This window comes from Suncus etruscus, chromosome 5, assembly GCF_024139225.1.
Source record: "Suncus etruscus isolate mSunEtr1 chromosome 5, mSunEtr1.pri.cur, whole genome shotgun sequence".
NCBI classification, from domain to species: Eukaryota; Metazoa; Chordata; class Mammalia; order Eulipotyphla; family Soricidae; genus Suncus; species Suncus etruscus.
The window spans coordinates 139855840-139868585 of record NC_064852.1 but is presented as its reverse complement, the minus strand read 5'-3'; the positions used below and the strand labels follow the sequence as shown (position 1 = coordinate 139868585).

At 33.6% G+C, this 12746-nt stretch overlaps 1 protein-coding gene across 1 annotated transcript in view; it reads right to left on the bottom strand.

The window, feature by feature from the left end:
* CSMD3 (CUB and Sushi multiple domains 3) overlaps positions 1-12746 on the bottom strand; it is a 1236222-nt gene that overhangs the window by 1099430 nt on the left and 124046 nt on the right. The gene's annotated exons all lie outside the window — the stretch shown is intronic.

Genomic DNA, 12746 nt, shown 5'->3' with positions numbered 1-12746 from the left:
TAGATGGGTCTGGCTTCTATTATTCATATTATTACAAAATTATATAATTCAATTTAGATATTAAACTAATTTACTATATATAACCAAACATTAAAGTAACACAATGAAAAAAATCACAAGAAAAGCATAAAGAATAGCTATCAAAGTGCTTTATATTGTTTTCCACATGTGAATGAGATCAACAAGTATTTGGTTTTTTTGTCTCAAATCAACTGGCAGGATACCCTCCAATTTCATCCATGGTACAGCAAAATATAAACTTGTATCATTTATCATACCTGAATAATATTCTATTGTAAATATTGCACAACATTTATCATGCTCTCATCTGTTCTTGACCCTTTGTTGCTTACAGATTTTGGCTATGTTAAACAATGTTGATGGAAATGGATGTGTATATAATCTTTTGAAATAATGTTTCTGTGTTCTTGGCATACAGATATTTGTAAAATTTGGGTTCTATAAATATTCTATTAATTTTTTAAAATGTCTACATTGTTTCTTCAGAAGAAGCTGATGTGGGAAGGTCAATCGCACCAGCAGAAAATGAAAAAAAAATTTAACACATCCTCATCAATATTTTGAATCCCCAATTTTTTTATCATTTGAATTTTAGATGTTAATTTTTTTCTGCCTTGTGGTATTAATAATGGGTATGGGAATGGCATATCCCAGTCAGTGGTGATCAGTGCTTACTTTTAGTTTTATAGTCAAAGATTACTCCTACCCAGGCTTGGAGAACCTTTTGTGGTGCCAGTGGATGAAACATATTTGGGCCTATGCAAGTCGATCCTTAAACCCTTGTATTGTTTCTTTGGTTCTAGCTTCCAGATTTTTTGAAGTCTGGAACCTTTCTAAGTGTATAAACTGAAATATCATAGTTTTGATTGGCATTTCCTTGATAATTAAAATAATAGTTGAACATTGTCCTGTGTAAACATGTCCTGGGATAAGTTCACAGAACTGGTAACTAAGGAGGCTAAGAATGATAGAGGGAAAGGGATTGTGGGAATGGGTGGAGTTATACAAACATACTATGGATGGGTTTGTTACAGCAGGAAAGTTTAAAGCAACAATTTCAAAACTATTGCAAACTCTTGAAAAAGGAAGCTTCAGTTTCTTGTTGTCAACTGGCAAGAATAGCTTCGTTTTAGTTGCTACCATTCTTCTCCTAAAATTCCTACAATTTCCACATACTCTTCTTAAGATTGGAAGCTCAGACTGTTTACTTAGACCTTCCACCAAAGTTAATAGTTTGGAGCGAGAGAGATTTTCGGGGGCTTGGGTGCTTTCTTTGCCTTTTATGTGGCTGACCAGGGTTTGATCCCTGGTATCTCATATGATCCCCCTTTGGCCAGGAATGGTTCTGAATGAAGATTCAGGAGTTAGCCTTGATAATGTAGTGTGTGGCCCTGAGGAACAACAACAGTAGCAACAGCAACAACAACAACAACAACAACAACAGTAGCAACTACAATAGGATACCAGGCTATGCCTAGGCCAATTGTTAAATAAGTAATCTAAATAAACAGATAACTCCCAGCAACCTAAATCAGATGCAAGATATTCATTGTAATTTGCAACACAAAAGCCTTAAATTAACACAACATTAAGGGGGAAAGAAATGAAAAACTCTAATACTTTGCTTGAAAAGAAACAAAAAAACCCTATTTTTTTTCTTCGTTTTTTTTTTTTTTGGAGGGTGGGGAGGGTCACACCCAGAGGTGCTCAGGGGTTACTCCTGGCTGTCTGCTCAGAAATAGTTCCTGGCAGGCACAGGGGACCATATGGGACACCGGGATTCGAACCAGCCACCTTTGGTACTGGATCGGCTGCTTGCAAGGCAAACGCCACTGTACTATCTCTCTGGGCCCATACTTTCTATATTTTCTATAAAACCCCTCACAGGGACTGGTGAGGTGGCAGTAGAGGTAAGGTGTCTGCCTTGCAAGCACTAGCCAAGGAAGGACCGCGGTTTGATCCACCTAGCGTCCCATATAGTCCCCCCAAGCCAGGGGCAATTTCTGAGTGCTTAGCCAGGAGTAACCCCTGAGCATCAAACGGGTGTGGGCCCCAAAAACAACAATAACAACAACAACAAAACCCTCACAAAACAACCACAATTAATTTAGTTCTGTGCTAAATTCATCCAGGGCATGGCAATTTCTTTCTCTACAATGCTGAAATGATGAGTGTTGTAATATGGTAGGATTTAAGCTTAACCAACAACAACTCTTTGTTGTTTTGTTTTGGGCCAGCACCCTATGCTTCTCAGGAGTTACTCCTCTTTAGGTACTCGGGAATTACTTCTGGTGGTACTTGGGAGATCATCAGTGACTTTAACTTTCAAGGTGATTTGACCAAAAAAAGGTAATAATTAATATAATTAAAGCAAAATAACAATATTATTTTTCTAATTCTAAATCTGAGCATCCTTTGTATTCAATATTTTTATTGTGGAAAACATTGAAGAACAATGTGTTTAATACAGACCGAGCTGCTACTGCATCTGTATAGCTATACTATCTCAATTGGTAATAAATGAATTAATAAAGATATACATTATAAAATAATTTCAAGTTTTGTAGTGATAACTATAATTGTCCTTATGCTTTCTAATGGCTAATAATATTAACATCTATTCTTGTGTCTGTACAGAATAATTTGGTATACTAGTATAGAAATTACTAGGATTTTATAACGTTGCATATTTAACAGTTTTCTTGATCATTTCTTCTTTGTGACAAATAAAAATACTCTAAGCAATGGAATGCTTCCAGATTATTAATTTTGGGGGTGGAAGTTCTATAAATTCAATCATCTCTTCTCGTAAGTTACAAAACCTGGAGGTGTGTACAATCCTCCAGACAAGCTGCCTGTCATGTTTATCGCCTGAACAATTCTATTTTTAAAAATCTTTGCAAGAAAGTGTTGAGCTGGAAAGAAGACAGAAAATATTTTTCTATCAATAAAGTAACTGAAAGGCTTTCATGCTTGCATTTTCCAACTTATCTTTCCTCTGGCACTTATTTTTCTTCATAGCAACATCAATAATATGATTTTCCTTTTTTCCCCCTTGTTATTGTTACCCAACACATCTTAAACTACTGCTGATAACAACTATTCAAGTTATAATTTTCTGCACACCTCTGCAGTACTCTGCAGATCTTCATTTTAGCCTGAATCAATGTTAAAAAAGAGTATATTGAAAGGTCTGGGAGGATGGGAACCAGGCTCTTTGTGATTCAAAGGAGTGGTTTTAGCCTTTGGCATATCAGCAAACAAAGCACAGGGTTTTCAGAGGCTTTTCAGAGGCTGGCTGGTTTTCTTGCTGGGTGTGGAAAGCAAGTGTGAGTGACACTTGATATGACATTACCTTGTTGTGGGACACAGTTTCGCTTGTGACGTAGTGCAGTGGCATAAAAGGGGGTGAAAGATAAGTTGTCATTGAATTGGTTTTTACACTACTGCAAGTGTATTTCAGTTTAACAGTACTGACAGTCCAGCTTCAACCTGCTGACAGATGGATGCTGGCAAGAAGATATATTTGAGACTTACTGTCAAGATACAAGCTTTCATGTTAACCAAAGAACAGTTTAAAAAAAGTATATCAAGAATGAGGAAAATAAAAGGAAATGATATTTAACACGTCCACTGTGGAAAGAATAGCTGAGAGGTCCAAAACAGCATTAAAATCTGCAGAAAGGAGATGACTAAAAATTGTAGGAGTGAACATCTCTATGAAAAGCATGCATCTTTTTAAGGGGAAAGAAAAATGTCATTGGTATGGAGCTGGAGCATTGTAGAGATAAGAAAGGTTACTGAAAATAGCAAAGTCTATGAGATAAGTGGAACTGAGGAGGCAGTCACTTCTGTTCTTTAACCAGGAAATTAGAAAAGAGGATCAGTAAGGATGATTTTACTGAATCATGACTATACCTATGTTTGGTATTATAGACATATTTAATATCTTATTGATAGCTATTTATGAGCAACTTTAGTTAACAGATTAAGGGTAATTGCTAACCAAACTGTGTGCCATGTAAACTTCTAAAGTGTCTTATATCCTTATACTTCACCTAGCTTACTTAATTACAGAACTTTTAGGTAAATACTATCTTGTCCTCAATTTTCAAAACAGAAAAAAAAATGGAGATATAGATCAAAAAGATGTAGCATCCTAATATCTAACTAAAACATAATTAACTCATGACATTTAATCTGAAATTTAGTGAATTTTCTGTATGCAGTGTATCATTCTAAGTGTTAAAAATAACTTTCTTTTTTTTTTTTTCCCCTCGGGACACATCATTGGTGTAAATTCATTCTTGGCTTGGTGCTCAGGGATCAATCCTAGTGGACAAATAAGAGATGCCTTAGGTAAAAGAGGAAGCCTTAGTTTTCCCCTTGCCACGGCTGCTTGTGACTCCATCTTAGATGGCTTAATTCTAGATTTCAGACATTATTCCAATTTCTGTGGCTTTCTCTAAGATTAGATAGTTGGACTTGCCTGCCCAAGACCATAAATTCTACCGCAGACCCTGGGCTGCCTGGAGACTAAGAGATAATGGGGCAATATCTGGGCATTTGGTACAATATAAACTCTAATGGGTTTTAAAGAATTAGTCCCAGCCAACCCTAAATCCGAATGCATGATGTTAATTTTATCATAACAGCACAAATAGGCATTAAATTATCAAGACATAACTAGCAAACTACTGGGCCTTGCTAAGTAACTCAAATATGCAGTTTTCCTATTAAAACAGACACATCAAATTAACCATTCTTAGTTCTATACTAAGCTTCTCCCCTATTGAGGACTACCTTTTCTGCTTTCAATAAACTTCTATTTTCAACTCTGGGTCCTAGTGTCTTTATTAGTTATTATTTTTGTTCTTGAAAATATTAAAAAAAAATCCAGGACATGTGGATAAACATGTACCCACTGTCACCTTTTCTGCATTAGCAGGATGCATTGGGGCTGGTTAGGTACAAGGCAAGTTCTCTAACTGATGTACTATTGCTCAAGTCCCAGCATGCCTCTCTTTCAGGGATAGGAGGCTTTGGGAAGCAAGGGTAAGAATTTAAAAGATGAAAAAGATAGCTTTATTATTAGGAATAAAAAATTCTACTCTAAAGGTCAAATAAGTATGTGGCAGGAAGCAGTGTAAAATATAATTAAACTGCAAAAACGATTCCTGTTATACTCAGGCATACACACAGATATTTTTTAATGGTTTCTGCATGAGTTTTTTGTTTGTTTGTTTCTTTTTGGGAGGAGCCACACCCGGTGACGTTCAAGGGTTACTCCGGAGTATGTGCTCAGAAATCGCTCCTGGTTTGGGGAACATATGAGGCGGTCCTTCCTAGGTTAGCCCGCAAAGGAAGATTCCATACAGCTCTGCTCCGTGCCACTGCCACCGCTCTGGACCCCAGTTTTTTATTGGTAGTGGTGGTGATGATAAAATGGAGTGATTTTATGTTTTGTTTTAGAATTGTACTTACTAAAATCCATCACTTTTTAATTATAGGCTTATGTGTATGATACAATATTTTCAGTCTGTTTAGACATTTAATTGTATTCGCTTTAAGCTTCTTCACTTATGGTAAACCTATAATTCTTTCTTCAAAGAGATACTTTCACTTTAAAGCTTGAAATACCTTTAAATCATCTCAAATCCTGTATAATGTGACTTGTTTACAGCTTTTTGATTTAAATATAGAAAGTCATGCTGGAATGAACACGAAGGCATCAGAAGAATGTCAGGTTTCTCTAGTTATTCTAAAATAAAATCATTACCAAAAAAAGGGCTCCTCTGTGTCTTTCTATTTTAACTTTCTGTTTTGCATTGAGAAGATTCTATCTCTTGCAAAGATGACTCTCCATTTACCATCTTTTGATTACCAGTTTCTAACAATGATCAAGCTAAGTGCCTGAAGGACAGCTAAACCACTTATTTAATGTTTCTAACTAGAAAATACCAGATTAGAAGATTTTTATTTTAATCCATATGACAGATGGTTACAAATCTTTGTCTAGAGCAAAATAATTTTTAGCTTATGAAATCTTACCATCATTATTAAAATGAATGTATATGAGAAAAGAGCCATGCTTAATCTTTTTGTAGAGGTAGCTATTACATGTGACTCTAAAGTATCTTACAGGTACCCACAGAGGGGGGGAATGCAATTTTTTGGATACTATATTACTATTCTAACAAATAACTTTAACAATTTCATGTTACCATATGCACTTAAATGGTACTATTTATTTTTAAAATAATAGAAATAAGATAATTTAGCTTCAGAAATAATGTGTCAGTTCCACAAAATGTCTGGTTGAAATTTCCCAAAAATTCATTTTATGCCTAAAAATTTCATTTGTCATCTTTCTCAAGTAGGGAAAATCTACTTCTCTTCCTTGAATTAGGTTAGGATGTATAATTTCTCTTTCCATAAGAAGGTGAAATGTGTAACTTTGTCAAAATCTAACTCCTTACTCAAGAAACAACCAACCAGGGATTTAAGTCACCCAGGAAATGATTCAAAATATGTGTGTAAAAACATTTTGGATATTGTAATTACAACTGGGTCCTCAGTAAATTAATTGAGAAAACCCAGATTGCCACATAAAGTCAAAAAGGAATCTATGACCCAACAGCCCTAAGAATGATGAGAAATAGTACATCATTCATTTAAGCCAGTGTTGTTGGGTTATAGTTTATTTTATAGCTGAAATATAGAAAATCAAGAAGCAATAGTTAAGCTGCTACTTTTTTCTCACTAGATTTTCTTTCTCATCTTTAAAGTAATTTCTATAAACTTAACCAACCTTTGTATGTGTGTGTGTGTGTATGTGTGTGCTCGCGCTCACACGTGTCTGTAAAGTGCCTAGAATGTCATCTCTATGCTCCTATGAGCCATTTCCCTACCTATACCCTATCATATACCAATTCTAGCTCTTAACACTCTATCAATACTAGAGGAAATCTTTTATTTATTTATTTATTTATTTTAATCACAAGATCCAAATTATTTTCAAAATTGTTGTTAGGAGTAGTTGTTAGGAAAGTGAGTAGTAGATATGAAAGACATTAGATGTTCAAATGACTTGCAAATATATTGTTGATCATTTCTTTTTAGAAACATTTAAAATTAGGGGCCAGAGAAATAGCACGGAGGTGGCACATTTGCCTTGCATGCAGAAGGATGGTGGTTCAAATCCCGGTATCCCATATGGTCCCCTGAGCCTGCCAGGAGCGATTTCTGAGCATAGAAAGCCAGGAGTAACCCCTGAGTGCTGCCAGATGTGACCCAAAAACAAGAAAAAAAAATTGAAATTAGGCCCTACAAAAATATACGAATGCTTTGAATAAAATAGCAGGTTGTAAATATATGAAATAGACTGAGGGTTTTCTGTAAATATGAAATTCACTAACCTACATATTTGCCTATAAAATAAATGCAAAGGTAATTTTACACTTTTATTAAAAATTTTATTAAATTTTTTATTAATTTTTATTAAATTTATTAAACTTTATTAAAAATTTTTATTAAAAATTTTATTAAAAATAGGAAAGAATAAAAGGCAAATATAAAGACGAGGAATTAGTATTTTAGTGTACATATGTTCAACATTTATATTTTAATCAGGATACCTTGCAAATAATTTGGAAACAAGAAAATGAGTTAGGTACAATGAATCAAATTAGAATCATGTATGTTAGTGAAATATAACTGCATTGAATCAGTACTGAATGTATCATCAAAATTAGAAAATACTGAAATGTTACTATCTGGTTTCAGATTTCCAGTTTGGGCCTGCTTTTTTTAAATCAATGAAAATAAAATATCAATGAAGCTATAGGATTTTGGGGGGTATAAATTTTTTTCAGAAAGGTGCCAGAGCTATAGCATAGTGTTAGGGTGTTTGCCTTGCTTTCATTTGATCCAGGATGGAAGTGGATTCGATCCCCCAGAGTCCCATATGGTACCCCAAGCTAGAAGTGATTCATGAGTGCATAGCCAGAAGTAACCCTTTTGTATCTTCGGTGTGGCCCAAAATCCAAAAAAAAATTTTTCTCAGAAAATAAAACTGATTATTTCTCTTCAATTAAAACAATCTATTATTAAAGCAACACTAGTCCTATTAGTTTTTAGTATGTATTCATGTCTTCGACATTAGGAGTAATATTCCTAGGAAGTAATAGTATTCAAAACATACTTGTGATAACACAATTTGTCATTACATTGTAGACAGAAATTCACAAGAGTAGTGAACCATGTTTTCTCCTTTCAAAAGAATATAGATTCACCCAGAAACTCAAGATTGAACATTGGAATAGACGGGTCTTCAAATAGAATTAAAATAAAGCTATCAATATGATGTAATTGAGTCTAGGGTAGATATGCCCATTTGTAAACAAAGAGGTACCTTTGAGAAGAGACAAAGAGACATGGAGAGAGACAGAAAGGGTGTGTTGCAGTTTAGCCCAGCAATCTGTAGGCTGCTTGTGAAGGAGCTCTGGGAACTGAAGGGAAGGCCTTGGAACAGCTTTTCTTGAATTATGTTGGCCTGTCACATATGGATCCTGCTGACCTCAAGATAATAAGCCGAGATGGGCTTTATACGGACATCTATAACATATGCATTTATCTGTATCTTTTTTTTGTCTTCTTGTTACAAACATTCATATCTTTCTGTTTCTCTTTAACCTTCATGATTAACTCCCCTCTTTCCTCATGATTAACTAAACTTTTGATTAATCACACAGGCCTATTCTCAGAGAGCAGTCCAATAGAATATAAAATGCAGAAGCAGGCCTAATAAGAATATTATTGAACATCAGTCAATAGTCTCAGCTTTTGAACATCAACCAGTAGCCTATCTCAGGCACACACTAGGTATTTTATACCCTGGACAGTAAAGGAAGAGCCTTAGATTATGTAGCAGAGAGTAAGAGATTAGAGTTATATTGCTATCCTAAAGTTAACAGCATTTGAAAGAAGTAACAAAGGAGAATTTCTCTACTATAGTACAGTACAATAGTTTTATTTCACGTTTATGGCTTCTAGAGTTTTAGATTTTGTTTGTCTTTTTTGTTTTGTTTTGTTTCAGAACTAAAGTGGTTTTTGATCATTTATTATTTTAGCCCTAGAAACTAATGGAGCACCTATTATCTCCCTTTTACACATATATATAAAGACCAGGGATGTGTCTAAGGCATAAAAGTAGGTAACTTTCTTCCCTGTTTAGATTCAGCAAGTCATGGTGGCTCTTTTAATGAGATGACTACAACAAAAATATGTTAAGTAGATTGTAACAGACAGTCAAAATACTAGCAAGGACAGTGTTAAACAATATTAAGAACAGATGAGTGTTGGTATGGTACCAAAAATCATGGTGGGTAAAGTAGAATAGTAATTTCCATCAAAAGAAAGTCTCATACTGTGAGTTCATATTTTTTAAGGAAGTGGAAGAGACAGACTTCAAAGGACATGTAGTCTAAATTTATGATTGAAGAGGTGAATTAAGTTTCACTATGAGGATTGTAAGATGGAAGATAAAGGGCTAAAGGGAAGATATGAGGAAATAGTCTTATACAATGGTCCAAGAGAATTCCCAGTGAGTTTTCTTATAGTGGAATTGGAACTGAAAATGGTTTTCTACTTGCTGTGAGTTAAGAGGGAAGTAAAGTACAAAGATAAAATCATTAGGAAGAAGATATTTCAACAAGGGAGTACAAAAAATAAATAAAAAAATGTTAAGAGGATTAAGATATATTCCACAGACAAAGAGATGCTTACATAGGGATAATTATGGCTGCTCTCAATTAAAAAAAATTCTTCCCATAAATTTTGAAAAGACTCTGTGAAAAGGATAGATAAATGATTTTTGTACTAAAGACTCTTCCAACAAGACCAATTTGCATTCGAGCTGTTTATATCCCTTTGACTATAAAGAATAGTAATTATATACAACACTGAAACAGTAAATTATTCAATTGCCTCAAATTTGTTAACCTCACATTCTCTTACTGAGTGTCTGTTTTTGGGCCAGCCTCTGCACAAAACATTTTTAGGCTCATTTTAAATCTGGCATCATTTTATTCAAAGTGCTTTTATTCAGAACCATTCCTCCTTGATTCCCAAAAATATATTTGCTGTTCTCACCAGTTTTACTTAATAACCTTATAAGGGCCTTGTTAAGGTGAATTCACATTTTAGGCAAGGTTTCTTATCAGTTTTTTACACTTAAAGAGAGATGAATTTACCCTACCACTACCCCCCCAAAAAAAAACCCCAACAACTTAATGTTTTCTTTATAAGTAGAAGTCCATGATTTTGAGTCTTAAGCTATTCTATTTTGTAAAAAGTAACTAGTAGTGTATATCTTTAAGAATGGCTTCTTTCACAAAAGATATTGCATGTTTTGCTTGTCTCAGTGACCTACTTTATTTATAAAGCTCTTCACTAACTTATTTCTCTTATCTCCTGACTTCGCCTTATCTGCTTCACTTTTAGAAAAACATTCTAGTTGTCATTTTTAATGAATAAATAGAACTCTAAATATTTTTACATATATGAATATCCTATTTAAATTGACTAAAGATTATTATAGGAATATAGGAGATACAAGGTAAAATGGGAACATACTGTGTCAAAGAGAAGACAAAATGTACCCTTTTAAATAAAACTATCACTTCTAAAGCATAAAAGGATCTTAATGGGGACACTTTGCAAAATTAGTCAACTTAATTTTGCATTCCTGAGTTAAAATGTTGGAATGAATTTTAAAGCGAATAATAAAAAAGAGTTTGGGTAATAATTTATTTACTCTAGGGAAATCTTATTTAAGCTGGAATGAAAAAAATGCCTATGGCATATAAAAGAAAAGACTAATTATATAAGTACTTTACAGATTATGAATGGAATTTAACAATGATGGATTGGTATAAATTAATAAATAATTTACCTAGTAGTCTTCAAAAGCATGTTTACTATTCCAAGAAAAGTATAGTTTACTTATCAGTGTTAATAGGGATCTCCACTATAAATAGCACACACACAACCACACACAAATTTATATATTCCAGTTTGCTTGCAAATCCTAAATAAGTGAATGCTTAAACTTTTCTTAGTGTTTTTACATAAAGCCTTATAAGAATCGTGTAAGCATATGGAGAAGTCGCCCTTTAGACAAGATGTTTTATCCTTTTTCTCCTCAATTACTAAAAATATTTTTCTCAGAATTACATAGACCTTAGCTTCATTAACTTTAAACTCAACTTGATTTAAATAAGAGCATTTCAAAATGTATCAAAAAGTGTATCAAGTATGTTCTAGATAGTTCAAAATATATATAGCATACAGGAAATATTATATTAAATAACTTGATATTTTATCATGTTCCTGGTGTAGATAAAATATGTGTGTATACTTTTTAAGATATGAAATAAAAACTAGAAAGAAAATCTTCCAACATAAGTGAAAGGGAGATAATAGCAACTCCGATTTCAGTTTCCCTTCTAGTTCTTGAAAGTGAGAACTCAATAAAGGTGTTGAGTAAAAATAAGTCTTAAAGAAAACTACATCACACTTATATCTCCATTAATAAAGTAAATGTAAAAGCTTGAAAGTCAATGTAAATATTTTTATGTAAGAAGTAATGTTTGACTCTCTTAAACATGTTTTTGAATAATAACCATATTGTTTAACATAGAAGTTGGGCAAAGTGACATCTACACCAATACTTCTTAATATATATATCTATACATCTAGGGGGCAGAAGAGGTAACGCTAAAGGTAAGGCATTGCTTTGCAAGCGCTAGCCTAGGACAGGCTGCAGTTCCATCCCCTGGCATCCCAAGCCAAGGGCAATTTTTGAGAGCATAGTCAGGAGTAACCCCTGAAGAGGTGTGCCCCCCAAAAAACAAAAACCAAACCAAACCAAACAAATATATATACATGTATATGAAATATGTATGGATGAATACGTATATGATTCTTACATGTATGTATATGCAGTTCTCACCATTGTGAGGTGATATTTATTGTAATTTTGATTTTTATTGCCTGATACTAAATAACAATGAACATTTTATATGCATATTTCCCTCTTCATGGAAGTATCTATCTCTTCTATCTATTTTTGATGGGTTTGTCACTTCATTCTTACTAATATTTATTAAGATTTTATTTTATTGTTTATTAATTTGATTAAGATATTGTTAAATATCATAATGGTATTTGTGACTGCTTCATAGTTTTTAAATCTTACTTCCTTATCTAAGTATTGGGTGTAAAATTCCTCTCTGAATTCATAAGCAGATCAACATGGAACTGCAATAAGTATAGGCTGACATTTCAATTGATAAGAATTGAGATTGCAGTGATAAATTCTCAAATATGTAAATGTCTAAGGAGTGGGATCAAATGGAATATTTTTTTCAACAAATGATAGGAAAACTGAGTACCCACTTGTAATAAAGTAAAACGGGGTCATACCTCACACCATACACAAAAGTAATTCAAAGTGATCAAAGACCTAGAAGAAATCATAAAATGGCTCTAGAAAATAGGAAGAACATTCAAGAGTTTGGATAACAAGATGTCTTCAATGACTTGATTATTCTGCCAATGACAACAGAACCCAAAATACCATGTAAACTTACAATTCTTTTCACGGCAAAAGAAACTTGGACTGAAATAGAAACATGCCTATGCTTGGGAGTCACGATATATTT